The sequence below is a fragment of the Aulostomus chinensis genome, chromosome 6 (assembly GCF_037954235.1).
Source record: "Aulostomus chinensis isolate RoL2024-O1b breed Wild chromosome 6, RoL_Achi_v1.0, whole genome shotgun sequence".
NCBI classification, from domain to species: domain Eukaryota; kingdom Metazoa; phylum Chordata; class Actinopteri; order Syngnathiformes; family Aulostomidae; genus Aulostomus; species Aulostomus chinensis.
The window spans coordinates 29,335,450-29,346,984 of record NC_141325.1 but is presented as its reverse complement, the minus strand read 5'-3'; the positions used below and the strand labels follow the sequence as shown (position 1 = coordinate 29,346,984).

The window sequence follows — 11,535 nt, the reverse complement described above, 5'->3', positions numbered from 1 at the left end:
CGGACTATGTGAAGCTCACCTGCTGGTGAGGCCTTCTTCCACACCTCTTACGTCTGGGCCAAGGTTAGGAAAACTGGCTCAGTTTAGAGCGGCAGCCACTCGCCTCTCACTGCTGAGTCCAGTGTTTGTTGAAGTCAAACCCCACCTCACGTGAACGCTCTCGTGTTTTAACAAAAGAAAGCCCCGCCCATCACGCTGTGCTGTAATATCACCCTGTGTGGTTAAGAGGCTCCTCCGTGAAGACACTGAAAAACAGACCAGGCTAAACACGGCACCAAACATGGAACTTGAGCTCTCTGGAAGAGTGCGTGAGGTGAGAGGCTGCTGAGGAGCCGTCTGAAGAGAGCACGAGCAGTTGAGACCCCGCAAAGCTGCGGCTGCCAATCATGCGTGGTTGTAAAAGGAGGCGATGACTTGATCTTCAGTTTAATACTTACATCGTATCACCTTTAACTGACTATAAATATTTCAGATTTACTGTACACTCCATGTGCTGCTAATGCAGTCTCATTGAGGCTCATTTAAGTTGCTCTGAGAATAACTAGGCAGCTTTTAAAAAGTGACATTTTCATTGAGGAATAATTCGTCTCTCCAACAGTCTCAGCTGTAATTTGGCTCCTTCCATAGGAGCAAGAAGTGCATGGACACAGAAGCAAATCCTCCTCATTACTAATCTCAGTAAAAGAAGCTTTTTATGTTTACTTCCCCTCACCTTGTCTTAACTCAGCTGAGTGGCCAAGTGACCGAGGGCAGGAACTGCCCCTCCCCCTCAGCGCACCATAAATAAACACAGGAAACGGCCGGCCCCAGATCCTGCAATTAGGTCACCGTCACACACACAAGCTCACATTGTAATGTCGACTGCATCAGGTTGAGTTTATGTTCGGCGAGGCCGGCAGCTGTTGCGGGATGGAGAGATGGAGGCCTTGACTTCAACAGCAGTGTGGGAGGATGGGCTGGCCCCGCCGACGCCACTGTAAACTGCAAATCTGTCAAAACAGACTGAAAAGGTGAAAGTTTAATCCAAACAATTAGCTTAGCAGAAGCTAATGTGCTTTGATTTGACTGAATGGGATCAATTGAATCACTCATTAACAGGTTTTTATGTTGTTCCAGGTACACTCAGTGCACAGTGAAATAAAGTCTATTTCAATTTCAATTTAAACTTGCTCAGTCAAATAGATCTCCAGCCGCCGATACCTGCACACGGAGCAGCGTTTACCTTGTGTACATCTACCTACCGCACGTTTTCAGGTAAAAAGGCTTGTCAACTATTTTTATGAAACAAACATTATATTTTTTTTTCAAAATGAAAAACCAAGCTGTGCTGTCTTCATGTGATGTACAGCAACGTCATCCGTAGTAGCTGTGCTGTCTGGTGCCACTTCTCGGATGCGTGACGGTTTCAGCACCGTCTCGCTCTGGGGAGCAGCAACGCACTCCCTACTCCAGGACCCTGGCGTGAACGTGTCAGGGGCCCAAGTGTCACCCTGGTGGGGCTTCAAACTCTGGCTGCTTTCTAGTTTGTTTGTTTTTTAAATAACTTTTTTTTTAGTGTTTTTGCACAAGACTTTATTGACATTTTACATAACGCAGGAGAGGAAAGGAGAGGAAAAACACCTCCTCCTCATCTACCATTTTTGAATTTTTCAGGTTGAACTCTTCCAGGTGTTTGACAGGGAGCAGATTCCTGTCTGAGCTGCATGAATCGAAGCTCATTGAATTTGCGCACTCTGCTGTTGTTGTGTATCGGTGTGTGGGTGCTGGAGAGACTCGGGAGTGGGCGGAATATTCACATCCACATCCCGATCGCCGTGCTCAAGTCCGACACAAGCAGAAGTGTTCAGTGTCACCAACACGAAGATGTGCCACAGTGGCGTTAAGTTGACGGAAACAACAAAGAAAAAATTCTCCCGATCAAGACTTCTGCTGCAAATAATGAGAAAGAAGGGAAACGACGCTAGAGGAGCGCCAGACGACCACCAGGTAGGGAGACTTAGGAGCACTGACCTGGATGGACCGACTCCTAACAATCGCACAACAGCGACAGACTAAAATCTGCTTCTGCAGTTTACATTTGGATGAACCGCCAGCTTTTGCCTTCCCTGTCCTGCAATGAAACGAGAGGCCGAGGAGAGTGTGAGATTTAGCACCAGGTGCTGCTCCTCCCGGGCTCTTCGTCTCTAAACCCTGTGTTTAGATTTGGCACCGTCCCTGAGGCTGTGACTGAGCCTATTTCCCACCAACAAATACACACACTCAGACAAAAACACACACAGTGGGCAAGCCGGACCAGAACAGTGGGGCCAAAGCAGCAGTCTGATAAGCTGCGATAGCGATTAGTCATGTCGAAAGCCAAACGGCCATGTCAGAAATTCAGAGAGGGGAAAAGCGGGCATGAGGAGGCAGAGGAAAGGATAGATATGGATAAAGGAAAAGACAGGAGGCATAGATCAGAGGGAGAACTGTTGCCTGTGAGAGATAATAAGTGAGCCACAGAGGATGAAATAAAAGAGAGAGAGAGGGAGCCTAAGGGGAGCTGGGAGGAGATGGAGAATAAGTGATAGAGTTTGGACGGAGGAGAAATAAAGTCAGCTTGATCCATCAGTGTGTGTGTGAGTGTGTGTGTGAGGGAGAGAGTGTGAGGCTGTCAGTTAAATTGATGCTGCGACAACCTGACCATTCGTTTTAATGGCGTTGTTTTGCACCCCTCCATCTCAGCCAGACACTCACCTCTTATGTCGGACAAGTTGCTTCGCTGTCTTGGCCCAAGGAGCGAGGGTGAAAGTCACAGTTAGGAAGTGCTGTGTGTGTGCGTGTGTGTCTGAGTCTGTGTGTATGTGAGTAAACTATCTATGATTTTGTTAATTTTGTGAGGAGAAGAATTGTCTTTGTGGATGTGTGTACGTGTTGGGGGGGGTGTTGATAAGCGTGAGAAATGAGTGAGGGACCAAGTTTCAAGCAGACAAGCGTAGTTTAGTGTGTGTCCATCGGCATGTGTGTTTTGTGGGTGTGTGAGTGTGTGTCCTCTGTGCTACATCCTGCAGGATGGATCATTTCCTCGTCCCTTTCCTGATTCGTCTTATTTTAACCCATCAGCCAAGCCTTATACAGGATACACACAGTCACAGAGCTGTTCACACACACACACACACACACACACACACACACACACACACACACACACACACACACACACACACACACACACAAGGTTATTCCCCTTGACACACTCATGCAGACCCTCACCCACCACATGCTGAAAAACCTCCACCTTTCTTTAGATACACACATTCACCTCTGTGCAGCTGGCACATGACCAGTCACTCTCAATGTGTGGGTGCTTGTGTGTGTGTGTGTGTGTGTGTGTGACTGCAGGGTGGTGTGTTTGTGTGTGTGTGTGTGTGTGTGTATGTGTGTGTGTGTGTGTGTGTGTGTGTGATGAGTCAGAGGACCACACAGGGACAGAGTGCAGGGTGGTGTGGGTAGTACGAGGTTACTGTTACCGTATTATTCTTACCAACCTATTGTGGTCTGTCCTCAATGACAGATCTGCTTTTTCACACACACACACACACACACACACACACACACACACACACACACACACACACACACACACACACACACACACACACACACACACACTCTCTCTCTCTCTCACTCACTCTCACACACACACGCGCACAAACTCTCTCTCTCTCTCTCTCTCTCTCTCTCTCTCTCTCTCTCTCTCACACACACAGATATTTTACATACAAACTCACACACGTATTCAAAGTGTGAGGAAAAAGCCAGGCCAGCTATCCAGGGACCAGCCTCCGACTGCCTCTGCCCGTTTTATTAATGGAGCACAGCACTGTCGGGTACCATAATAGCTACAGTGCCTACGGAGCCTCTGTCTCAACACTCACACACATACACACACGCACACACGCAAACACGCACACACACACAGATACCAGAATACAGCAGTACAGTACAAGGATTGATGTTGCCTTGGATAGAGATGCAGATACTAGTATGCATATTTACACACACACACACACACACACGCACACACACACACACACACACACACACACACACGCACACACACACACACACTCCTGGTAAACCATAAAAGAGGGCTGATGTGTGAGGATTGTTCCTGTGTAAAAAAATGAGCCTGTTCCCCAGTTTGTCAGCTGCATCCAACCCCTGGCTGAACCATAACCATTAACGCGCACACGCGCACGCACGCACACGCACACACACACACACACACACACACACACACACACACACACACACACACACACACACACACAAGCTTCGCCCAGCTGTGATGGACAGTAATTGTTTGTCTTTTTATTGGTTTCATTTGCTGTATTGTGGTATTTGTGAGGACGTTTCCTGCAGTATTAATTTGTTCATTTAACAACGGGAGCAGGTTTGAGTCGAGGCAGATTCATCACACGACGCGTCTGCTGCAGTTTCCTTGAAACACAAAATATGGACGTATACAAAGTCCCTCAGTGGGGCTCCAGACATGTGTTGGTGACTCCCCGCAGGGCTATTTCAATGTTTTTATTTAGTCAGGACGGTTCTGGGTGTGGAGTGGGTTTGTACCCCCCAGCTACACACTGGTGAGGTTGGGCGTGGTTAAGACAGGGACTAGACTGAATTCATTCCTGAGAAAAGAGGAAGTCCACGGAGCAGCCAGCTGGACGGTAGGTGAACTGCGGTTGCTTGTGTACGTCTGTGAGGCCGTCAAGGCCAGGACCAGGGGCCTGATTTGAACCAATAGTGAACTGTCTCTTTAACTACCTTTAACTCACGAGATGCAGGTGACTCCCTCAAAAGAGGCAGAAAAAAGACTGGAGGTAAAAGAGCCTCAAGGGAAATACTTCAAAAAAAAGAAAGGAAAAGTAAGAAATAAATAAAACAGGAACTGACAAAAGATCCGATCAACATCACACAAGAAACACAAGGAACAAAACGAAGATCAAAACTGAAGAGGCCATGAAAAACATGAGTCCCAAGGTGAAAGTTCAGAATAAAACTCCTGACAGGGATAGCGGTAGCTTGCTACAGGCAAACCACTTTTTTAATTTACTCATTTCTGAGGTCACTGTGGACAGGAAGTTGCTGCAAGTTTCCCCCTGAAACCAGTATATTTGTATCATCCGCAAAAAGCTCAAATTTCAGTATCCTGGATACATTACATAGATGTCATTAATGTATTTGCTGAATAACGTGGGTCCCAGCACTGACCCCTGTGGGACGCCACACACCATTTCCAAATGATCTGACACGTATCCATCCATCATAACAAACTGTTGCCTTCTCTCTCAGTAGCTCCTCACACAAATCACAATCACCCCCCCCCCACCCAATGTCGTTCTAATTTTGTTATTGATATTTTGTGATTTAATGTATCAAATGCTTTCTTTAAATTTGTGAATGTCCTGATCGGAAATTTCTTATTATCTGTGGAACTGGTAAAAAAAATGTGATAGTCAGGAACTCCTCTGTGCAGTTGTTCAGGTGTGTAAGGTGACGCTGCCATTGAACATGCCTTGGTGGAATTGCCCCCCCCCCCCAACTGCTCTCGTTCAACCCAACCTAAAATGGTTTAGAACACTGAGGTTCTGACACAGAAAACAGCAGTGTTCTAAAAAGAAGAGCAATCTGAAAATGGTCTGCTTGTCTATGTGTTAGAGCGGAAGATGCCATGTAGAGGTGGTTGTACTTCACAGGCCAATCAGAGAACAGATGACATCATTGCAGCGAAAAAATCCACTCAAGGAGGAAGGTTCAGGAGGAGGATCAGTCCCAAAAACTGCAGACCTTGGCGAGGAAACCGGCTGGCCCTTACTGTTGGGACGAACGCTGATGCATCCTCAGTTGGGAGTCGCATCATAACAGTCAAAAATAGTGGATGCATCACACAACCTGTGAAATTCCACAATCAGAAAGTTTTTGGTCTGATAGCATTTGGAAAGTTTTTGCTAACGGTCAAGTTAGCAGAGGGTGAAGAGGAAGAAGATTCCTCCACACTTGCTCCAGTTTCAGCTGAAAAACTGTCGATAAACCCTGCAGAGCACCACACAACCCCCCCGAAATGGTTCATTTCACTTCCATAATTTGATCCATTTGGTCTTGATAGCATTTGGAAAGTCTGAAGAGGCGCATGATTAAATGACTTATCCACATTCATTAGCAGACAGCTAACCAGAAATAGCTAGTTCAGCTGGCGGGAATCTCAGGGCTCATGCACCAACATGCGGAGGGATTGGTGCGTAGCGGCTAATGCAAACGCCAATCCACCTCTCCTGGTTTTCTCTCTCTACCACACGGTTTCCACATAAATCAACCGACTCAAATGGTCTTTCTCCGTCCACTGCGACACCCATTTGCTGGCGCAGCTCTGTGGTCAGTCCATCAGCTCATGAGAAAGTGTTGTTAAAGGTCACCTCATGTCTAGACACATGAATCAAATCTTAAGACAAACTCCTCAGCTGTGCCTGAGGTTAACATTTTGATTCTAAATGTCATTGCGATTCTAAATGTTTTATTTGCTCTGGATGAAAGGGGAAGTTTGCGACAAGTCTAAATGATACGGATCCTTCATAATAACCTCCAATTAGCCGCCGTCTTGCCACTCAGCCTCCATTAGCCCCCCCCACCCCAAGGACTTTGCTACTCAACAAAGCTTCCTTGCCTCCAAACTCAGGACAACAAATTATCAAATGCACCCTAAAAGATAAAAGCTGCTGAGGAGAGAAGTCTGGAGAAGAGAGCGAGGGAGGGGGCTGCTCATTAGGAGTTGGCTTTCATTAAGAGCACATGAGAAAGTTTCACTCGGCAGAATAAATGTAGAGGGTGGGGAGCGAAAAAAATCGTGTGTGTGAGTGCACGAGGGTGTGGGGGGTTTCGGAAGAGGCTCAAAATGACTTTTTAATCACATCATTAAAGGGACTTTGAATTATGAATTTGTCACAATGGATGTCTTTAGGCTCGGGAGCAAAATGAAAGAATTATATTTTTTAGTTTTTGGAGAATGAGGACAAGGGCGGGGGGTAAGTGGTGGTGGTGGGGGGGCAAATGGTCTGCAGCCATTGTGTGTGTGTGTGTGGGGGGGGGGGCAGGGGTTGCGTGAAGGTGGAGTTCAGGGTATTTAAGTAAATTAAGGATGGCAAATGGAGCTTGATGAACAAAAGCTGAATAAAAGAAAGAGCAAGAAAAGCAAAAGCAGAAAATCAAAAAGAACGGCTCATTAAAGCTCTCAGATGGATTCGTAACGCCATCATGCCTGGAAGATCCGTCATGCTTTGGATCTCCCCATGTGCCGAAGAACTGCACACGAAGCCGTACACGCCATTTAAAGTTTGGAGGCCGATGTCTTTTCATTCAGCATTTCTTAAAACCAAATCATTTGCTGACTGCATTTTGTGGGACTTCAGGTTAGACTGGAATAAATAAACCAGATTCACAATAGCAGAGCGAGAGCCAGTGTGACTGGATCAGCTCCTCGGAGACGTGCGCGCTGGAAAGCCAAACTCAAGATCCTGTTACATTTTCCAGCGAGATGGTTAACCTTCATGCTAAAAGCCCTCTTTGTCTCTTGCACGTAAACACACAAACAAACATGAATCAGAACCCTGCCGCGGTTACCCAAGCATGAAGCCAAGCAGCCAAACAAGCTTCTGTTGGATTGAATAAATGAAAATTGTGAGGTCGACGACTAACACCCAAATTACAAAAGACCAAAGTGGCGCTGCACTGCAGTAATGCTGCTTTACTTCCTCTGATCTGGTTGCACCCTCCAGTACATCTCCTACCTGTAATAAAGGGTAATAGAGCATTAATAGATTATTAGCATCAAGTGCTCTCTATAGCATGCACATGTAAAAGGACTTTTTTTTTTTTTTTTTTTTACAGTTTTTTTATATTTCAATGCTCTTTGTCACTATGGAGTGTGACTTGTTTATTAGTTACTCAATGTTGGATGTGTTACATTCCCTGAGGCTGTCAGTCAAACTGTAGCACACACACAGTTTGATTGACAGCCGGGGTCCCTGACAGGGAGCAGGTTGACCTATTCTGGCGCAGCTAACGGCTACATCCACAAAGCCACGGTGAAAACTGTGAGCAGGTTTTGGCAGAATTCAGCGTAAAAATGGAATCTAATTCAATAGAGCAGGAATCAGGGATTCCGTGAGTGAAAGACATGCTCGCTCGCAAACGGCCACTGTTATGTTTTCAATTTTCCATGGGGGGAGTGGGGGGGGGGGGGGTTATGACGTGAAGTGACAGGTGGCGTGTGACTCACAAGAATAATGAGATGTCTCAGGAGTTTCTACTGAGACCCAGAGATGGAACGAACAAGGAAGCAGCAGCTGAAATGACCAGCGTTCTCTCCTCCTTCTCCCTGTGTTCTTCTCGTCACGTTTCCATGCTGCGACTTCAGTCTCCCCTCAGCGACCTGCTCTGCTATGTCGTCCGCTTCAGTCGGATGAGGCGTGGAGGAGAAGCCCTGCATTCCTAACAGTTCTTTGGATAAAAGAGTGCAAGCAGACAATCACGTGAGATCATGAAAGCTGTGAAACTGAAGCTTCCCTCTATGCTGATGATGTTTAATTAGGGTGGGAGCTGGGAAAACTTCCATTAAAAATGTACTGTTTATTTTTTTTAATTTGCAGAGTCAACTGAGTGCTACTGACTCAACCTGAGAGAGGAGCTTGGAGATGTTAGGAAGAGGGTAGACATGGATCCTTTCTTGTTGCGGTGCAGTGCTCACGGTTCTACCACACTTCTTGAGGGCTTCCAAACGTCAGCACTGCACCTTCATTGAAACGAATGAAAGTTGATGCAGGTCTTCTCTGCCCCGATGTCGGACCTGGCACAGCGGCTGCATCCAACCAGCGGCTTCCTTTCAGCGGCTGCAGGACCTGGAGCTCCGCCCCCTCTCAGGAGGAAGCAGCCTGAGTTTCAGCCTAAAAAAGAACAATACATTGGCAAATTGCAAGAAACTGAATGACTTCAACATTTCCTTCAACAAATCTGGAGAAAACAAGGACGTGACCTGTGGGGGTTGCCTTTGAAAACGTGAAAAAGATATTGTGAATCTGAAAGAGCTTCCCAGCAGGGCTGTGAAACAGACCCACCGTCCTCAGCAAAGGTGGAGTTTAATTTCTAACTTTAAATGCAGGAGTCGTTGTTTGACAAGTATTTAGACGAGTCCGGATCACTGATCTGTCCAACACTTCGCTGTCCAAGCGCTTGGATTTTTGCTAAAACTCTATACAGTTTTGGTTCTCCTCTTTACGAGAGTGAGCACGAACGGCCGTAACCTGCACTCAGTGGAAGTCCCGCCTCTCAGCTTGTTCATTAACCAGGATTCTGCAAACCACAAGTCACACAGCTCACCATAAACATCCCACGGCCAGCTAATGAACAAGCTGGGAGGCACAGTTGAAAAATGACACGATTTGGGTGGCATCATTTAAGTCACCAGAAAATATTAAAGCTCAAGCCTGGTTTCTACCCATTTATTCAACGGTTGCTACAGATTCAAGTTATAAATCTGCTCCAGCTGTTACTAGAATCCACGTAAGCACTGTGTCAGAGCAGGAAGCTCGATTACTTTCATAGCAACATGGTTATTACTGGTCTGGATGGAGACACCAAAGATCTGAAAGGAAGCAGCACGTCAGATAAACACTGCTTTATTTCTTCCACCCTCTTGCTGTCTCTCTCTCGTTCTCTCTTTGCGCAGAAGACAACTCACTCAGTGGAAATCAAATGCTGATAAAAGGAAAATTGCATCGGATAGGGGTGAGGAAAACAGGAAAGATACACTCCCAGAAGCCCCGTAGGAGTAGTGTGGATGAGGAGAGAGAGAGAGAGAGAGAGAGGGAGAGATGGAGGAGGATGCACAGGGGAGTGATGACGGAGAAAAGATGAAAAAATGTGGTTAGAACTAACAAACAGCTACCGACCCAAAAAAAAAGAACAACCCCAAACAAAACAGGAAGACAGAAGCATTTGCATGCACCCCCTCTCCTGGTGCCAGCCATAAACATGCACTGTCCAGCACTCTCTCTCTCTGGCCATCCCTTGATGTGTTGACACTATTAGGAGCTGACACAGAGAGGAAATGGGTTGGGGGGGACACAAACACATTTAGACAGCAGAAATTGGCCCCCGTGTTGCACTGGCCTCCTCAGTTCCTCCTCCTCCACAAACACCTCAGTTCTTTCATTACGCTCCATTATAGCGGCCATCCCCTGACAAAGGAGTTCCTGCCGCACGCGTAATAGCAAATCAAGTCAGCACCATGGCACATCGTCTCTCATCGGGACCAGCTGAGGCAGATCGCCCTGCTGCCGCGGACAAACAGGTGGTGATCAGCCGGTGGACGTTTGTCCTCCGTCCTGGAGACGGTGTTAGGGCTGCAACCAAATGAGCAGCCACAGAGATGAGTCTTAAAACCTGGACGTAATGAGATACAGGACGCGTCTTAAAAGTGACGGTTGCTTGTACGAAGATGAGTGAGGCTCCAGAGGTTGTCATCATCCCTCCGAGCACAGGCGAGCATGGCCTCATGCTAGCCTGCCACTATCACTCTTCTGAGAGCGGTGACCAATGGTAAAATGGTAAATGGACTCAATTTTATAAAGTGCTTTTCTACCTTAGCGGCACTCAAAGTGCTTTACGGTGTCGTCTCATTCACCCGTTCACACACACACACACACACAGTCACACTCACACACTGATGGTGGAGGCTATCATGCAAGGCGCCAACCTACTCATCAGGAGCAATTATGGGTCCAGTATCTTGCTCAAGGACACTTAGACATGGTCACCGGGGTCCAGAATTGAACCACACGGCCAGTCTACCACTGAGCCATGCCACCCAATATGTTTTAAGTTGTGTGGTGATTTCATGTAGTGTGTGTCAGCTAAGTGTGTGTGTATGTGTGTGTGTGTGAAACAGGATGTGCTCTGTTACGTAATATCACTACGTGTGTTTTGTGTTTTCTTGTGTTTTCTTGTGATTTCTGTCAGTCAGCTGCCATCGTCTGGCAGAAAACATCTTCTGTCTGTGACATCAGTGTTTTCCTTTGTCCCTGACAAATAAACCTAATTAACTAAGTGGCGCTACTTCTAATGACTGCGTTTAGAACTCTGAAAAGTGCTGTTAATGTTCGAAGATGATGATGTGAAACAAAGTGAGTCCCATAAACTTTTCTTTGCCCTGCAGCTGATTTCCAGCATCGATCCAGTGTGAAAAAATCCCATTTGCACGTTGGTCAGCGAACCCATGGAGATGCAGACCTCTGGGATGTAACACGTCATCCCTGCCTTCCTGTCTTAGCTCCGTCATGGAGGCCATGTTTTCAGTGGCGTGCGTTTGTCCATCATTTAGCAGTTTTAAACACAAACTAGGAGACCAAGTTTCACCAAAGGAGGGGGAGAGTTGTTGCACGGCCCAGGGAGCAGCAGCAGGAACAGTTAGTTAGCGTTAACACATCCAGTAGTAAACAC

The 11,535-nt window shown here is 46.7% G+C and overlaps 1 long non-coding RNA gene across 1 annotated transcript; it reads left to right on the top strand.

The window, feature by feature from the left end:
- Positions 1-1,771: 1,771 nt before the first annotated feature.
- Positions 1,772-10,894, top strand: LOC147260719 (uncharacterized). Its single transcript, XR_015116668.1, has 3 exons — positions 1,772-1,986; positions 8,456-8,570; positions 8,688-10,894. It is a non-coding gene; the product is annotated as an uncharacterized LOC147260719 (long non-coding RNA).
- The last annotated feature ends 641 nt before the right edge of the window (positions 10,895-11,535 follow it).